At 42.9% G+C, this 17,766-nt stretch overlaps 1 pseudogene; it reads left to right on the top strand.

Moving 5' to 3' along the window:
* The first annotated feature begins 3,559 nt into the window (after nucleotides 1–3,559).
* On the top strand, nucleotides 3,560–4,372 carry LOC146627134 (uncharacterized; annotated as a pseudogene).
* The last annotated feature ends 13,394 nt before the right edge of the window (nucleotides 4,373–17,766 follow it).

The following is a 17,766-nucleotide window of genomic DNA, read 5'->3' as shown; positions in this document are numbered from 1 at the left end:
TTCACCGGTGATATACTAATTGAGCACCGTGTCTTGTTTTATCTGTAATGAGTGCTGGATTACATAATTCTTACATAACTGAATGAACTGACGGCCCCTCTGGGCTCCTTCGACTGGTTTTGAAGCCCTGGCAAAACTTTGCCACCTCCTACCGATGACAGATTTTAATGGCTGACCTTTGCTCATCAGATCTCCTTTTAAAAAAGCATCTCTGAACATGCTGACATTTTCCGTTTGAGCCTCAGTTTTACTGCATACTGATTTCAGGTGAATTTATTCCAGTCCTCCCTCTAGTATCTCATTTGTTTAGTAAATTCAAGTAGGCAAATGTTCACATAAAACCCAGAGCAGCTCGTGTTACTTAAATCATGGCATTACTCATCCGTGTGTAAAGCAGCTACAGCCCTGCATGGTGTTTTTTCTCCTTAACTCCACCATGCTATTATTGCTCCTGGTGATGGTTAATGGGCTGCCACCTCCTCCCAGCTTGCTACTGGCACCACCTTTGTTATTACGGCTCTTCAGCTGTTATCGGTGCTGCCAGTCCATCTGATGAATTGCCCTTGAATTGTTTTATTTTACTCACATTGCTGAATCTTTAAAGTTGACACTGATGTCACTGTCATATTTCTGCCTTGCTTGCATGGATGCAAACCCGTGTACAAGCCCACTGAGGATAATTCCAAGGAATTACCTCCATTTATCAAAACCAAGCCTAAACTTGGACTCGAATATTCTGGCCTTCCATATCAAGATCATAAATCCCTCTGTCCCCTTAAACTATTAAATTGTCTGTTTCATTCTCTACTGGATGCTAATAATGCAAACTCACAGAACAAGATGTTTGTTCCTCCCACACATGCTTATACAAAGTTGCCATGCTGACCTCCCTGCATGATTCATTCTTCTGTGTTCATTAGAGTTGAGGGGAGACTAAAAAGCCAGAGAATGATTGTGATTGGGCCACTGATGCCATATTTCAGCTGTCGGGAACACATTCCAAAACCTGCTCAAGGCTGCGTCCAAACATTTCTCATTACTAGCCTCTAAGTGTGTAAAAGTGTGTGTCAGCAGCACAGCCTTGGCCACTGCTGGCCAAAGAGTCTGACAGAGGCCATTTGTTAGCTTTATGGTTTCATTGGGCGGAGGTCTAATCATTCATACTCGTCTGTGCTTCACTCAGATTTACTTCAGATTATTTTTGCTCCCTGAATGTTGGATTTAGAAGCCGGAGTTTGTTACAGCAGTACAGGGTGATGACACTGCTGTGTGTAACAGCCCTCGCATTAACAATGAATCAGCAGTCGTAGTCTAGTAACGCAGTATACAGCTACAGGAGGAAGGTGGAGCAGAAGTTGGAGAGGAACAATATGAGGGAGGTCTGGAATGGTGTGAAAACCATCACAGGCCACAACACCAAGAAAAGCACAGTGGGGGGGACTGTGGAGAAGGCAAACGAACTCAACAACTTCTTCAACAGGTTTGACCAGCCCACAACCCCCCCACCCTCACCTTCACTACAGAGTCCTCTCCCCACTCTCCTGCCTCCCTCGCTTCCCCCCCTTCCTGACACCATGACACCCCCCTCCTCCAATCCCTCTCTCAGCAGCAAGACATCTCCCCCCCTCCCCTCCTCCCAAACATCTCCCAGTGTCACAGTGGATCAGGTCAGGAGGCAACTGAGGAAGCTTCGCCCCAGAAAGGCAGCAGGCCCAGACAAGGTGTGTCCTAGGATGCTAAAGGCGTGTGCTGCTGAACTTGGGGAGCCGCTACAACGAGTCTTCAACCTCAGTCTGCGACTGGGGAGAGTGCCCGCCCTCTGGAAGACATCCTGCATCGTCCCGGTCCCCAAAAAGAACCGGCCCAATGAGCTGAATGACTTCCGACCGGTGGCACTGACGTCACATCTTATGAAGACTCTAGAGCGGCTCTTCCTCAACCTCCTCCGACCACAGGTACAACATGCCCAGGACCCACTACAGTTTGCATACAAGGCGGGTGTCGGAGTGGAGGATGCCATCCTGTACCTCCTACACAGAGCCCACTCACACCTGGATGGGGGAAAAGGCACGGTCAGGATCCTGTTTCTTGACTTTTCCAGTGCCTTTAATACCATCCGGCCCTGTATGCTTCAGGAAAAACTGAACAGGATGGAGGTGGACCCCTGCCTGGTGGCTTGGATCTCCGACTACCTCACCGACAGACCACAGTACGTCAGGCTGAAGGACATCACGTCTGACACTGTGGTCAGCAGCACAGGAGCACCACAGGGAACTGTGCTGTCCCCTCTTCTCTTCACCCTGTACACCTCTGACTTCTGCTACAACTCTGAATTATGCCACATTCAGAAGTTTGCAGACGACACAGCCATCATGGGGTGTATCTGGGATGATCAGGAAGAGGAGTACAGAAGTCTGGTGAGGAACTTTGTCGCATGGAGTCACACAAACCACCTGCAACTCAACACCTCAAAGACTAAGGAACTGGTTGTGGACTTCGGGAGGTCCAGAGAAGGTCCACTGCCGGTTCAGATAGAGGGGGAGGAGGTGGAGGTGGTCAACAAGTACAAGTACCTCGGGCTGTGGGTGGACAATAAACTGGACTGGTCATGCAACACAGAGCACCTGTATAAAAAAGCCCAAAGCCGACTGTACTTCCTCAGGAGGCTGAGGTCTTTTAACATCTGCAGGAAGCTCCTGAGGATGTTTTACCAGTCGGTGGTTGCTGGAGTACTTTTCTATGCTGTAGTGTGCTGGGGGAGCAGCACAGCAAAGAGGGACTCATCCAGGCTGGAGAAACTGATCAGGAAGGCTAGCTCTGTGGTCGGCATGAAGCTGGACACTCTGGTGACAGTGGCAGAGAAAAGGACATTAAAGAAACTGCTGGACATTATGAACAATGCTGGGCATCCTCTGCACACGGCCATAAACAACCAGAAGAGTCTGTTCAGTGACAGGTTGCTTCTCCCCAAGACAAGAACTAACAGACTTAAAAACTCCTTTGTCCCACACGCCATCAGACTGTTTAACTCCTCTCTGGAGGGGAGAGGGAGGGGAAACAGGAGGACAAAGGAGGGGGGAACAACTAAGCTGTAGTGCCTCTTCACCTCACTGTACAATACCTTGTGCAATACTTTTTGTAAATAGTCAACAGTGCAATAGACTCAATACTTGAAATGTGCAATTCACTTGTATTTTTATTTTTTATTCCTATTTATTCTATTTATCCCCTTTGTATATTTTATTTATATTTGTCTCTGTATTTATATATATGTGTGTGTGTGTGTGTGTGTGTGTGTGTGTGTGTGTGTGTGTGTGTGTGTGTGTGTGTGTGTGTGTGTATATATATGTGCTTTTTTTGGAAGTCGAATTTCCCAGAGGAACCCACCCGAGGGATTAATAAAGTTCTATCTTATCTTATCTTATACGGCGAATCTGCTGCAAGACTGCAAAGAAAAATTCACCTCCAACCATGCATCCATCTATCAATCCATCCATCCATCCATGTATCCATCCATGTATCCAACCATGCATCCATCCATCCATTCATGTATCCATCCATGTATCCAACCATGCATCCATCATCCATGCATCCTTCCATGCATCCATCTATCAATCCAGCCATCCATCCATGTATCCATCCATGTATCCAACCATGCATCCATCCATCCATTCATGTATCCATCCATGTATCCAACCATGCATCCATGTATCCAACCATGCATCCATCATCCATGCATCCTTCCATGCATCCATCTATCAATCCAGCCATCCATCCATGTATCCATCCATGTATCCAACCATGCATCCATCCATCCATCCATTCATGTATCCATCCATGTATCCAACCATGCATCCATGTATCCAACCATGCATCCATCATCCATGCATCCTTCCATGCATCCATCTATCAATCCAGCCATCCATCCATGTATCCATCCATGTATCCAACCATGCATCCATCCATCCATCCATTCATGTATCCATCCATGTATCCAACCATGCATCCATGGATCAATCCATCCATCCATCCATGTATCCAACCATGCATCCATGTATCAATCCATCCATCCATCCATGTATCCAACCATGCATCCATGTATCCAACCATGCATCCATCCATCCATGTATCCAACCATGCATCCATCCATGTATCCAACCATGCATCCATCCATTCTTCCATGCATCCATCTATAGATCCATCCATCCATCCATGCATGCATCCATCCATGCATCCACCCATCCATCCATGCATCCACCCATCCATCCATCCATCCATCAATCTCTGCTGCTATTGTGGAGGAAGTAGTCTAAGCAGAGATGCCCAGATCTCTCTCTCCTCTGGCTCTTCTAGGTGGGGCACTGAGGCATAACCATACCAGAGGCATCATCCCTCCAGCACGTCTCCAGGGTCTCGTCTCAGCTCGACATGCCCGAACATTACCTAAGAGGCATCCTAGCAAGATGCCCAAAGTAATTCAACCTCCACGTTTCAGTGCAGAGGTGTAGCAGCTTATCACCACCACTGACTTTCAGCTAAATCAAGAGGATAAGCAGCCAGGTGTTTGTCTGACAAATACTTCTCCTTTTTATTGGTGTGTAAGGTACTTCTTTTTAGAGTCAGAGAATGTTAAGAGTCACCTGCAGCAATGTAGGTTTGCCACTTGTAACAGAGGAGTACTTTATTAAATTAGCATCAAAGAATTTACCCCAAAACCACAGTATAGGTCGGGAACGTTCTTTTTTCCCATTTTAACGCTCCAAAACGAAATAATCTCTAAACCACATTACAGCATGTCAGGCCAAACATGACCCCCCACTGAAATATTCAGTACTCGGTTTGCTTTTTAATATCACTTAAATATTTCCATCATGAACAGTGAATAACAGTTTATTAAGACTTCCTTCGTTCTCTCCCACTTTAATCAATTCTCCCTCATTTCTCTGCCCTCCTCCCAGTGACTCACTCATTTATTCACTCATCATTTTTACATAATCTCAATCAGACTCCAAGTATGAGTTATTGGAAGGATGCCAGTGGCTGGAACCGAGTGCACTCTGTCTTTTTCTCTACTTCCCCATCACAAATTCACTACTCATCAGAGACCATTAATTACAGAGGAAGGCACTGTGGCAGGAATGAGTGCGAGGAAGAAGAAAAAAAGAACGAAACGGTGCTCCTCCATACACAAATTATAATATCCAGTTCTCCGGGGCACTCGAAAATTAAAATAAAACCCAAACAAGATCAGAACGCAAACTCCAAGCAGGCTATAAATGGAACAAGCTCTGCCTTCGCTGAATACAAAATTTCTCCAAACTGTTGCCAGCAGCGAGGTGCTGCATTCAGGATCACAGGGAAGCAGCATGTGGCTGCGTGGAGCTTAAAAAGACGAGGTGATTGCCTCATACGTCTAACCTTAGAATCACCCGTATCAAGAACAGCCTGTGTCGTCCCTTTAGGTAAGATGTCCGCCTACATTTAACAGTGTTACTATTCTCAGATGTGCAATTACAGCAATTATTATCAGGAAAAGCAGTAGTACTCCTACTGTGGCAGAGCAGAGCATGTACCATGCAGCACAGGGACCCTGAGTTAACAATTTCAAGATCTACCAGTCCCTGGTACTTTCTCTGACCTTGAGTTCAGCTTCCAGTTCACTCCAGTTCACTCCTCAGAGTGTTTTATAATTTATTTACTAAAAAAAAAAAAAAAAAAGTTAGGCCGTGTCTCAAAATAGCAGTTAAAATTTTTCCTACTATTACAGCCACCCATATTACAGCCACACCACCACTGAGTCCAGCTTCATACAGCTGAGCTGCAAAACCTTTTGTCAGTTTGCAGACTAAATAGACCTGAAGGACACCTAACCCTGAACAGGACTGCTCTGTGAAGCCTCAGGCAACATCAGCTTTGACTGATTCTCTGATGAGCACAGATAGAGAAGATAAGAGAGGCGAGACTGCAGGTTGAATATGGAGAAAACGCCAAAACACAAGAAATTGTTGCTTGTATGTCTAGAAAAAGGGATCAGCTAACGTGACTGGCTTTGCATCAGGATGATATTGCAAAAAATACAACAAGTGGACAGTGAGTGCAGTGATCTCGTTGATAACCTGCCTTTATAGTTAAATCTTTCCATTTACTATCATAGCTACATGTAGGTCTTCTGATTAATTGGCTGATAGTTTCAGATCTAATATAGCCTACACTGTCAACTGGCTTTTTATTACAGCTTTATCATTTGTACCACAGTAACTTTAACTTCTAGCTGATGTTGAAAATCTCTGTGAGCAATAGTTTTACATTTCTAGTCACTTTTTCTATGTTTTCTGAGAATAAATAAAATATTCACATTGTAACTTTCAGGTAAGAAGCTAGCATGTCAAACAAAATTATGCACAGTCATTTGAGAGAGGAGTGGGATGAGCAATCTTGGGAGGGAATATCAAGCAGTATTTTTACTTTAAATATTCATTCCCAACACATCCCTACCCTCCCAGCTGCACATGTGGCAGAGTAGAGAGGTGAGGAGAACAGCAGTAACGCCACAGAATGGAAATCAGCTGACAGAATAGGGAGCAGAAATTTCATGGAAACGAAGTGACTACTGTGGAGGTGGGTTGCAAAGTGGCTTGGAGCCTAAAGCAGATTAAATAGCATAATTTAAGGGAGATTTGCGAGCAGGACGTGAAGAACAGTATCAGCTGATCTGCCATAAGCTGAGCTGCTACCCCATCTAGCACCTGGATTTCTAGCAAACTAACATCAGTTTTCTAAATATTTTCCTAGTTTCCCCATCGGGTGTGGTGAACGCTTGTGAATAGGTGAGGTGAAGAAAGTAGCAGAACAGATTCTGACAAATATTTACATAACGCACAAATGTATTTCCTTAATATTTGTTGTGTGTAGTTATTTGCGTACTAGTTTATGCTCTGCTCATCTATGCGTGGGTCAGATGGTTGTTTTGTGTGTGATTTTCCGAATGCATGTATTGCCATAGGCAATCTGCAGAGTGCCCTCTGGTGGATAAACCATGCAATGTTAAATAAATACAAACCAGCGTTTGCAGTGCTTTAGTCTGCAGTTGCTGACAATAGCAGTGTTTCCCAACCAATGTGCCGCAGCACATAGGTGTGCCGTGGAAGATTATCTGATTTCACCTGATTAGTATTCTAAGCGACCGGCGTGAGTAACGGGCAGAACAACCGCTTGCTCCAATTAAATGGGTTGCCAACCGCCACTAAAACAGAAGAAGACGAACACGAAATTGCATGCTGGGAGTGAAACAAGGCAGTGCATAATAACAAGACAAATATTTGAAAAGAAAAAGTAGTCAATCTGACCTGGATCTTGGAGGAAATTCCTACCCAGATGAAGGCCCTAGCAAGAGTAGTGGCCAAAAGCGGTATACTGGGGACAAACTGAGCCAATTCTGCTCCTGGTGCACAGGGAAAAAACGATCAATATGCTTTTTGCCACATTTTTGTCCAGTGGTGTGCCGTGTGATTTTTCTAATGTGAAATGGTGCTGTGGCTCGAAAAGGTTGGGAAACACTTAGTTTCCTGCCTGCCACTACAGGCAAGTGTGAGGTTTTGCGTTCACACTAAACATTTTTTCTGGGGTAAAGGTCATGTGGTATCCATGTTCTGCCATGGTTAGTTCTACTATTTGTACAGATCAGTTGCTCACATTGTGGTTTATTTACTTTCCTATAATATTAGAGACAGTGTGACACAATGAGTGCAGTGGGTTGCTGGGTTGATGGGACTGTTTTTTAGTGTTATTATTTAATTTCAAAGCTGGACATTTGAAGAAGTAAAGTTTGGAAGTGAATACAGTGAAAACACAACAGAAGCGCTAAAATGGATTCACCTGCACATCATCTTTATCTCTCATAAAACTACTAAAAATAAAAGTCATTCACACAAAGACGAGTCCTGCTTCATGTTTATGTTGGCTAAGAAGGAAATGTTACCAGTGTCGTCCTGAACAAGTAAACAAGCATCTACTCTTACTCATAATCTCCTTTGCTTTTTTCTCTCCCTAGAAATGACTTTGTCAAGTCAGTTTTAGAAGTCCGACACTTTCATGCATATAATATGAAGTTTTAACCCTTTGGAGAAATTTCTCTTGCATCAGCTCCTCTGGCATTTAAAGCAAGCAGCTTGGGAAAGATAATCAATTATATCTAATAAATATTTATTAATATAACTTGGCCTTTTTAAGACACTTTTAATCCCACACTAAGGCTATTTAATGCTTGATTCAAAGTCATACATTTTAAAGTGGAAGTACAGAGGGAACCCCTCTGAGACAATATAGCTTTAGATTTTTTAATATATGTTTTAGAGCTTCCCACAGTTTATGTCAATAATTCCTAATGATGATGATGACATTAAATTATGTAAGAGCCAGTAAGATTTTTGCTAAATGAAACTGAAATATTTGCCCCTTTGTAGGGTATTTTTTTTCCCAGCAGTAGCCGTGTAATGTGTTTACACTCAGACACCGTCGACTTACAGAATTGTAGTTTTATCTGTCGAGGCAGAGGTTGACATTTCCCACGGTGGATTTGAATTCAAACACACAGGGGATTTGCAGGACAATGATGCAGCTGTAACACATTATGTAATTGTGTAGCTGTAGAAATCAGCAGCTGCTGCTAAAAAAGCAAACCTGCAGTGTCTGTCTGCTTAGCCAATAAAAGCAGATTGCATTGATTCTTTGAGCTTTGTTGTTGCGTATTACCTTTAAATGATGACAGCACATCGATAGAGATGTTTTAAAAGGTTCAGAGTTGATAAACAGGTTTTTCTCCACAGCCCAGCACTGCCTGTGTGTGGATAGCAGTCTAGCAGTACATCCTTAAGATAAACACTGCTGCACTCTGGTAACTCCGTGTCCTCTCCTCTGCTGAGAAAGCAAGTTCATCTGTTTGGCCTTTTGTCTTCTGTCTCCTCTGTCCACCTCCCACGCCTCCTTTACCACTCCCATTTCTATTCACAACATCTCCTGCTTCAAAACGCCATGAAATACAAATTTCAAACGGGTGCACCAAAAATACTCAACTTGACCACGGTTGAAGAACCTGCATGCATCATACATGAGTAATAATGGTTGCTTCATTACTGGGAACTAGACCTGCAACCAGTTGCAGTCACTTACTCTCAGAGATGGGCGTAATCCGATTACTTTTTTCAAGTAGCGAGTAAAGTAAACCTTTTTCGTATTGTCAAATTTTAGATAAATACAAGTTTCTAAATTTTACTCATTTCAAATGATTTAAATCTTCCTGTCTAATATACAAAGTTATACATGGTCTGGCGCCTCCACCAATGAGTGATTTTATTAAACAAAAGTTTAGCAGTGTTGCCGGGTCTCGACTGACTCGATCCACTGTTAGAGGTGATTGTGAACTGGCACCTTTTCACAGATGCTCTGTCATATCAGGGAGTGAGCTTCTGGAACAGTCTTCCACTGTCAGTGAAGGAAGTACAAGTCTCCTCATCTTTGAGAGTCACTTAAAAGGGCGGCTGAGAGACACACAAACATGTGATCATGTTTAATAATCATTCTTTATATTGGACGTGAAAAAGAGTTAGTGTATTACAAAAAGGGAAACAACTATTAGTGTAATGGGTCAGTGCAACATCGGGACAGTCAGGGCATGTGCAATAAAATTGAAGTGTTTCTGTTGTTGTTATCTATACTGTCCTCTGTGTCCACTCTTCTTGTCATTGTTTGTTCTAGTATAATGTGGTCACTGTTTTTGTCCTTGTCACATGACCTGTAAATAGTGTCTCTGTATGTTTTTACTAACTTGTGTTTAACACCAACCTGCCAGAGGGTCTGCAGATGGAAATGAGCCCAAGGCTGTAATCTGGCATATTTACATTTGTTAAAATGCTCATTAATATGTATTGATCCTCTTTCTAAATGAAATAAATAAATAAATAAAATAAATAAATAAAGTAAGGGATTACTATTGCAAAAAAGTAATTAGATTACTGTTACTTTCCCATAAGCACGCTGTGTTACTGCATTATTAAACTGATTTTGTTTGTGAGAGTGTCTCATGGCAATGATGTAAGTGTGTGCGGCGTGTGCAGATCAACAATGGATAATATGCAGAGTCCGTGGAGAGTACAACCGTGCAGCGTTTAAAGCGTGGAAGTACTGACGTTACTTTGAGTTTGATTCCGTAAAAAGTGACAAAAGCATTAGCGTCCACTGTGCATGGGAAGAAAACTTCTTTTTACAGTGAAAAAAACCCTAAACTTCTGAGCAAATACCAAGCAAGCTGCCACGGGAATGTGAAATTCACAGAGAAACCCCCGGATCCCCCCGCTGACATGACCGCTGAGGCACCAGGCAAACCTCCGTTGCAGCAACATGCAACTTGTATTTGATAATATGGAGATTAACTGTAAATGAAAGATAGAAAAGGTGAAAAGAAAAAGCCGTATGCTCAGAATATAAGTGCACATTTTCTTCCCTGTAATTAAAACCCTGACAGGCTGTGAGTACAGCAAAGTTACAGTATTTCTACTCAAATCAGTGCAAACATCAAGTATTAGCCAATATTCACTTTGTTGGCTGCTATTGATCGTTCACCAGTGATGTCATTATCCAACAGCAGTTTGAGAAATAGTCACAATTAACTAATGTGTACTGATAAGTGATCGTGCAGATGGATATCAGAGCCTAATTTTAGTGTTCCAGCATGATTTTTCATTTTGTTGTGTTACCGTATGTCTGTGTGTGACATCTGTCCCATACTAGCCAGATGTTCAGAGATGGTAATGAAGAGCTGAAAGAGCTCCACATTTCAAACATTGTTATCGCCCCATAATACCTTCTAAAACATAACTAAAATGTGAATGTACATTTCAGCGTTTTAAGGTCAACTACAGCAGACTAACTTGAATAATTGGAGATTATGTATCAGAATTTCAGGAGCAGAACCACGCCTCCAAACACGCTCCTTCCGGCTGTCATCTATATACAGTGGGGCAAAAAAGTATTTAGTCAGCCACCGATTGTGCAAGTTCCCCCACTTAAAATGATGACAGAGGTCAGTAATTTGCACCAGAGGTACACTTCAACTGTGAGAGACAGAATGTGAAAAAAAAATCCATGAATTCACATGGTAGGTTTTGTAAAGAATTTATTCGTAAATCAGGGTGGAAAATAAGTATTTGGTCACCTCAAACATGGAAAATCTCTGGCTCTCACAGACCTGTAACGTCTTCTGTAAGAAGCTTTTCTGTCCCCCACTCGTTACCTGTATGAATGGCACCTGTTTGAACTCATCATCTGTATAAAAGACACCTGTCCACAGCCTCAAACAGTCAGACTCCAAACTCCGCCATGGCCAAGACCAAAGAGCTTTCGAAGGACACCAGGAAAAGTATTGTAGACCTGCACCAGACTGGGAAGAGTGAATCTACAATAGACAAGCAGCTTGGTGTGAAAAAATCAACTGTGGGAGCAATCATCAGAAAATGGAAGACATACAAGACCACTGATAATCTCCCTCGATCTGGGGCTCCACGCAAGATCTCATCCCGTGGGGTCAAAATGATCATGAGAACGGTGAGCAAAGATCCCAGAACCACACGGGGGGACCTGGTGAATGACCTGCAGAGAGCTGGGACCAAAGTAACAAAGGTCACCATCAGTAACACACTACAACGGCAGGGAATCAAATCCCGCAGTGCCAGACGTGTTCCGCTGCTGAAGCCAGTGCATGTCCAGGCCCGTCTGAAGTTTGCCAGAGAGCACATGGATGATACAGCAGAGGATTGGGAGAATGTCATGTGGTCAGATGAAACCAAAGTAGAACTTTTTGGTATAAACTCAACTCGTCGTGTTTGGAGGAAGAAGAATACTGAGTTGCATCCCAAGAACACCATACCTACTGTGAAGCATGGGGGTGGAAACATCATGCTATGGGGCTGTTTTTCTGCCAAGGGGACAGGACGACTGATCCGTGTTAAGGACAGAATGAATGGGGCCATGTATCGTGAGATTTTGAGCCAAAACCTCCTTCCATCAGTGAGAACTTTGAAGATGAAACGAGGCTGGGTCTTCCAACATGACAATGATCCAAAACACACCGCCCGGGCAACAAAGGAGTGGCTCCGTAAGAAGCATTTGAAAGTCCTGGAGTGGCCTAGCCAGTCTCCAGACCTCAACCCCATAGAAAATCTGTGGCGGGAGTTGAAAGTCCGTGTTGCTCGGCGACAGCCCCAAAACATCACTGCTCTCGAGAAGATCTGCATGGAGGAATGGGCCAAAATACCAGCTACTGTGTGTGCAAACCTGGTAAAGACCTATAGTAAACGTTTGACCTCTGTTATTGCCAACAAAGGTTATGTTACAAAGTATTGAGTTGTATTTTTGTTATTGACCAAATACTTATTTTCCACCCTGATTTACGAATAAATTCTTTACAAATCCTACCATGTGGATTCATGGATTTTTTTTTTTCACATTCTGTCTCTCACAGTTGAAGTGTACCTCTGGTGCAAATTACTGACCTCTGTCATCATTTTAAGTGGGGGAACTTGCACAATCGGTGGCTGACTAAATACTTTTTTGCCCCACTGTAGGTTCCCCCAGTTCTGCAAGCTGCTCATTCTCGTTCACGTGCCCCACTGTCCCTCCTTGTTTTCAATTCTTTAGCTTCTTCATTTCTATTTAGTGCATGGGGATCTGCCAGGCCCAGGAGCCATCGCCAGTCCCCTTCGAGGCCTTCCCCATTTATGTCAAAACATTCACTTTTACCTACTAAAACGCTGTCAAACCTAAAATGAGGACGTGGGCCCAGCTACTGAAAAGCAACTAAAAGCTGCCACACAATGAATAAAGTGTGCGAGCTGCACGAAATTCACTACAAACAACCATCTAATTTGCCTGCATGGCTAGTGTTTCAGAAAATGCAGTTACAAGCTGTACTTTCAAACTTCTGTAATTAATACACATTCTCACAGAAAAATCCATCCATCCATTTTCTTAACCACTTATCCAATTCAAGGTCCCGAGGGGGGTTGTGAGGTTGGGGAGACTATCACAGCTGACAAGGTACACCCTGAGGGTTGTGATCACAGCGCTGTGATAGACAAATTGGGCCCAATGGGTCTTCAAAAAGATCCTTGTCAGAACATCAGCAACAGCGGTGTCAATTTTGAAGCTCATCCAGCCGATCCTCGGAGATGCTGTATTTATGAGAAACGACCATAAAGTGTCTCCCATAGAATTAGACTGTACTTTTTTAAATTACGAAATAACACTGTCACGTTTCTGCAGCTCTTGAAGGTGTGTTTTCTCTTTAGTTCTTGTTACCTTGGCTGGTCTCTGTTGAGGTTGATTCCTGCTTATATTCGGATTATTAGGTAATCCAACCTTCTCTGTATCCTTGTGTGTCTTCATCTCTTTTTGTGATTCCTCAGTTTGTTGTTTCCTGGTTTATTTTGTGACTTATTGTTCGCTGCGCCTCATTTTTAGGTTAACTTCCCCATTTCAACTCATTATTTCAATGACTTCTGCTGTGTTTTCACCTGTGTCTTTCATTGCCCTTTGTTGCATCATCCCTTGTGGTTGTGTATTTCCTTGTTCCATGTTTCTCTGGAGATTCCTTATTTTTGGATCGTTTGTTCTTGCTCAGCTATTTTATGTTATTGTATTTTTGGAAGAGTTCAGCATTAAAGCTGCTTTTTGGAGTCTCCTGAGTCCTGCATTCGGGTCCAAATCGTGCCTGTCACATATCTGAACCCTGACAGATAACATATACACCACAGTTGCCTTCCAGTAAGTTCCTCATCCTCTGCAGGAACTTACTGAACCATGATTTGGGCTTGCAGCCTTAGTGAGCCCAAACCGACCTACCTGGTGATAAAAAAAAAAATACAGGGGAAATTGCTGGAGCTGGTTAGCAGTGACTGAATAACTAAGACTGTAAAATCAATCACATCTTTGTCTGATTTACTCTAATAATCACCAAATAAACCAGACGGACAGCCCAAGTAGTCAGAGTGCAGGGAAACACGATGATAGCAGTTGGAAGCATCGGATCGCTTGCTTCTGAACATTGCTGAAAGGCTGTCTCACATCACAAAAGATTTCTGTGTCACTGTAAAAGCACAGACAAATAATGTGCTTTGTAGCCGTTCACAGAAAGCTGAGAGCCTAGTTACACTGCAAGTCTCTTATGTGTCCTTTTCAACATGGCAGGGTGTCATAAACTTGCTTTTATCGACTTCCAGAACACCGTCGGCCTCTTTGCCTTTCCACCAAAGACACGCCGTGCCCATCAGTCTCCTGGCTGTGTGGTCACAGCCGGCGGGACGCTGGGATTGATATAATTTCCTTCGGGATTAATAAAGTATTTCTGATTCTGCTTCTGATGAAAATAAGGAACGAGGGCTTTGATAAAGGTACATCTATATCACAAACAATCAGGCACGGTGTTTCAGCGTGACATTTATCCACAGCTGACATCGTTACACGGTCAGTAAACATTGACATTTATCACTGCATCAACATTAGCCTCGCACGTACGTCGGCGCTTTCTTTCCGGGTGTCGTCTCTGAAAATCAGAGCCAGCTGGGTCAGCTGCTTCGCCGAGAACAAACCAATCGGCAGATTTCTGAGCATGACTGGGGGTTAGATCTTAAATTTGATGATCCATCTTCAAAGAGAATGATAATTCAGGACAGTCTGTGGAAGAGGGGCGGGGACAGCTGAGGCTCAGTCATCTCTCTGATCCTCTAACCGTGTATGTTCAGTGAGGCTGCTACTCGTTCCCCAAACTTTACACTCATGTCAGCTCATCCTGGTCAAAGTATCCAATTCTGGAGTCACTCAGTACATCAATACACCAACAGTCAGGATGGGGTCCATCCCTGCTGCCATTAAAGCAGGACGAGCGAGCGCATGATGAGGATGTCAGATGAAAGAGCGAGTGTAGGTATGTGAGTGAGGTTATCAAGCAGCTACCTTCTATCACAGACAGACGATTGAATTCTGCCCCCAAAGACCAGACAGCTAATACACATCCCTCTTTGGTTTCACCACCAAATTACTGCACCTACAGCAACACTCAGCTTTACACCTTTCCCACTTCACAGACCAAACCACGGTCCCACGCCTGACATCAATTCCGACCCCAAGAGGAAGTCCTGGTAATTAGAAAGTGATATTTTTGGCTTGTCTGAGCCCAGGACACATCCTGAAGGTGAGTAATTGGTATCATTGAGCGAACAGTGGGACAGATGAGTCAGGGATCGAGATCTATTAGTGGCCACTAATCAGACTCACACTGGGCTCTGGGAGGCAGCCAGCTGGATGAGTGCTGGCTTGCTGGCTCGGCTTTGTGCTGTGTCACAGAGCAGGGAAAACAGAGGAGAGCAAAAGCACTGAACATAAATACCAACAAACACGAGGCACGCAAATGGTTAAATCCTCCTATAATGGCAGTACTTTTTTTGTGTTCACACTCGTTTTATCTGACTGTCACTCTTTTCAGTGTGAGGAAATCTCATTTAAAAAGGAAACTCTTCAGAATTAATGCATGCAACTCAAAACATCTGCAACTAGGGCAACCCTCGAGTCTTTGAAATCTGACGGGCATGATTCATTTATAAAATAAACACTGGGACAGAACATCAGCATCCCTGTGTATAAATATCAGTGACAGAGCCAGACGACTCCCGCAACAAAGACCAAATAAAAGATGATTCTTTTTAGCGTTTAGGTGGAGAGCAGAGAAAATAACCCGCAGGCTCTTTTCAAACACAAGCAGCTTTAACCAAGGAGTGTGCTAAATTAGGATGACTCACAATTAGAAACTATACTGGCATCAGTTTGTATTGTATAAATGACAACTTCTGCTTAAAAATGCTCAAATTCTTCATCAGAACAAAAGCTTTTTTATGGAGAAAATCTACTAAGACTTTCTTACTTAAAGAGAAAGGCCTCCAGTCTATCCTTTGTAGACTAAAGATAAGAGCAGAAAGACACTGTATGCATATTTTACAACCCTGCGAAACATAAAAGTCAATTAAAATAAAATAAGTCTTGTTAACAAAGTTAGACGTGCATCTGAGGTGCTGAGAGTTCAAACAGTCAAAATCCTTCAGAATAAAATTCAGTTCAGAGGGTTTGAACACTTTGGTTGAGGCTTTTAGGGGTAACGATTTTAGCAGCAGTTTAGCCTTCAAAGGAAATTATTAGATGATTAATGGATCTGACTGCCCACTTCAAGCTGGCTCCTAAAGCGAGTCAATCCACTTCCACTTCCAAGTTAATGGTTTTGATCTTTATGGCTAATTTCACCCTTCATGACAAATGCACAGAGACTAAAGTCTGCCGCTTAACTTCTATCATGACTTCATTTGAGGGGCGTGGCCACTTTCTGTGACGGGTGATTCGATAGCTGAGGTTGCTAAAGTTCAAACTATGAGTGAAAGAAACACTTTAGTTAAATAAAAATCAAAGTTGCTGTTTAAATCTTCCCCCTGAGAAATGCCACCCATACGAAAAACAAACTGAAAGAAGCAAATCCACCGTGGAAACCAAACAAAATTAAACTGAACTGACGTAGAAGCTCATCTGACTCAACAGATCCAACACATTTCACAAGCTATCGACTTTGACTTCGATGAAGACCCATTAGGTGATCACTGTGCATGAGTTTCACTAAACGACTTCACTGATAGAGGAGGATTTTTATGAATTGTTGAAGGACAGACGTCAAATGTCAAAGCGTGAGCTCACTGGTCTTTGGGCTAGATTAAAATCAAAGCTAAATAAAAGTAAAAACTATAACAGCTAAGAGCCAACTGCATCTCATTTGTAATAAAACTAACCTAAAATATGTCTCTCTGTGCCCATAATTATATTAAAAGATCACATATGGGCTTCTGCGTGAACCGAGACTGCTAGCATTAGCTGATAAATTAGCACTCCACCTTTTTGTCCAAACATGGCAACTTATTGTGCCATAAAAAACACAAACAGTCAAAAATGTTACACGTGAGGCTTCAAGACAAAATTTTGATTGTTAATAGGTAACAGCGTGATAGCTATGCGCATCTTTTATATACAGTCTGTGGATCTGATTTAGATTAACGCATCAACACCGAGCTGTTTGGGAGTATTGTTGGACGGATGTACCTAATAAAAAGGCTGGTGAGTGTACAATTATCCTGTCCATGTCCCACCGACAGTGGTTCTATTCCCCAACACTGGACCCCAAGCTGGTTTGACCCAGCTCCTGTTGGCTTATTATTGTGCGTAATGTTCTCCTTAGATTTAGACAGAAGGAAGAGTCCTGAGTGTTTTCCTCATGCAGGTGACCGTGTTGGGAAACACTTTAAAATGTCTCAACTAGAACACTGAAACATCCAGTTTGATTTGTCAAAATGTGAAATACGGGACATCTTTTTGCTGTAGCGGTTGAGACACACACCACATATCATGAGAACAGTTTCCCTGCCAAACCTCTCCTTCCCTACACTGTCAAAAAATACAGAGCCCTGTCTATGAGTGATTAGAAGGTTTGTTTTAATTTGTAGTTCATAACCAGATGGTGCTCTTTATAAAAGTACTTTACTGAAAACGATCCTCTCCTGGTATAGCGTCTAAAAATATACTCTGCCTGCAGATGGTGCACAAGCATGGTCTGCACATGAGCAGCTTCCTAACTGGCAACATGTTACATCAATGGCCATAAGTCAACGGGTGTGGAGAAAGTGGAGC

Source organism: Diplotaxodon limnothrissa, linkage group LG8 (genome assembly GCF_057381915.1).
Source record: "Diplotaxodon limnothrissa isolate DT_005_m linkage group LG8, D_limnothrissa_male_GT1.1, whole genome shotgun sequence".
NCBI lineage: Eukaryota > Metazoa > Chordata > Actinopteri > Cichliformes > Cichlidae > Diplotaxodon > Diplotaxodon limnothrissa.
The sequence above is the reverse complement of the archived record's forward strand: the minus strand, read 5'-3'. Positions and strand labels throughout refer to the sequence as shown.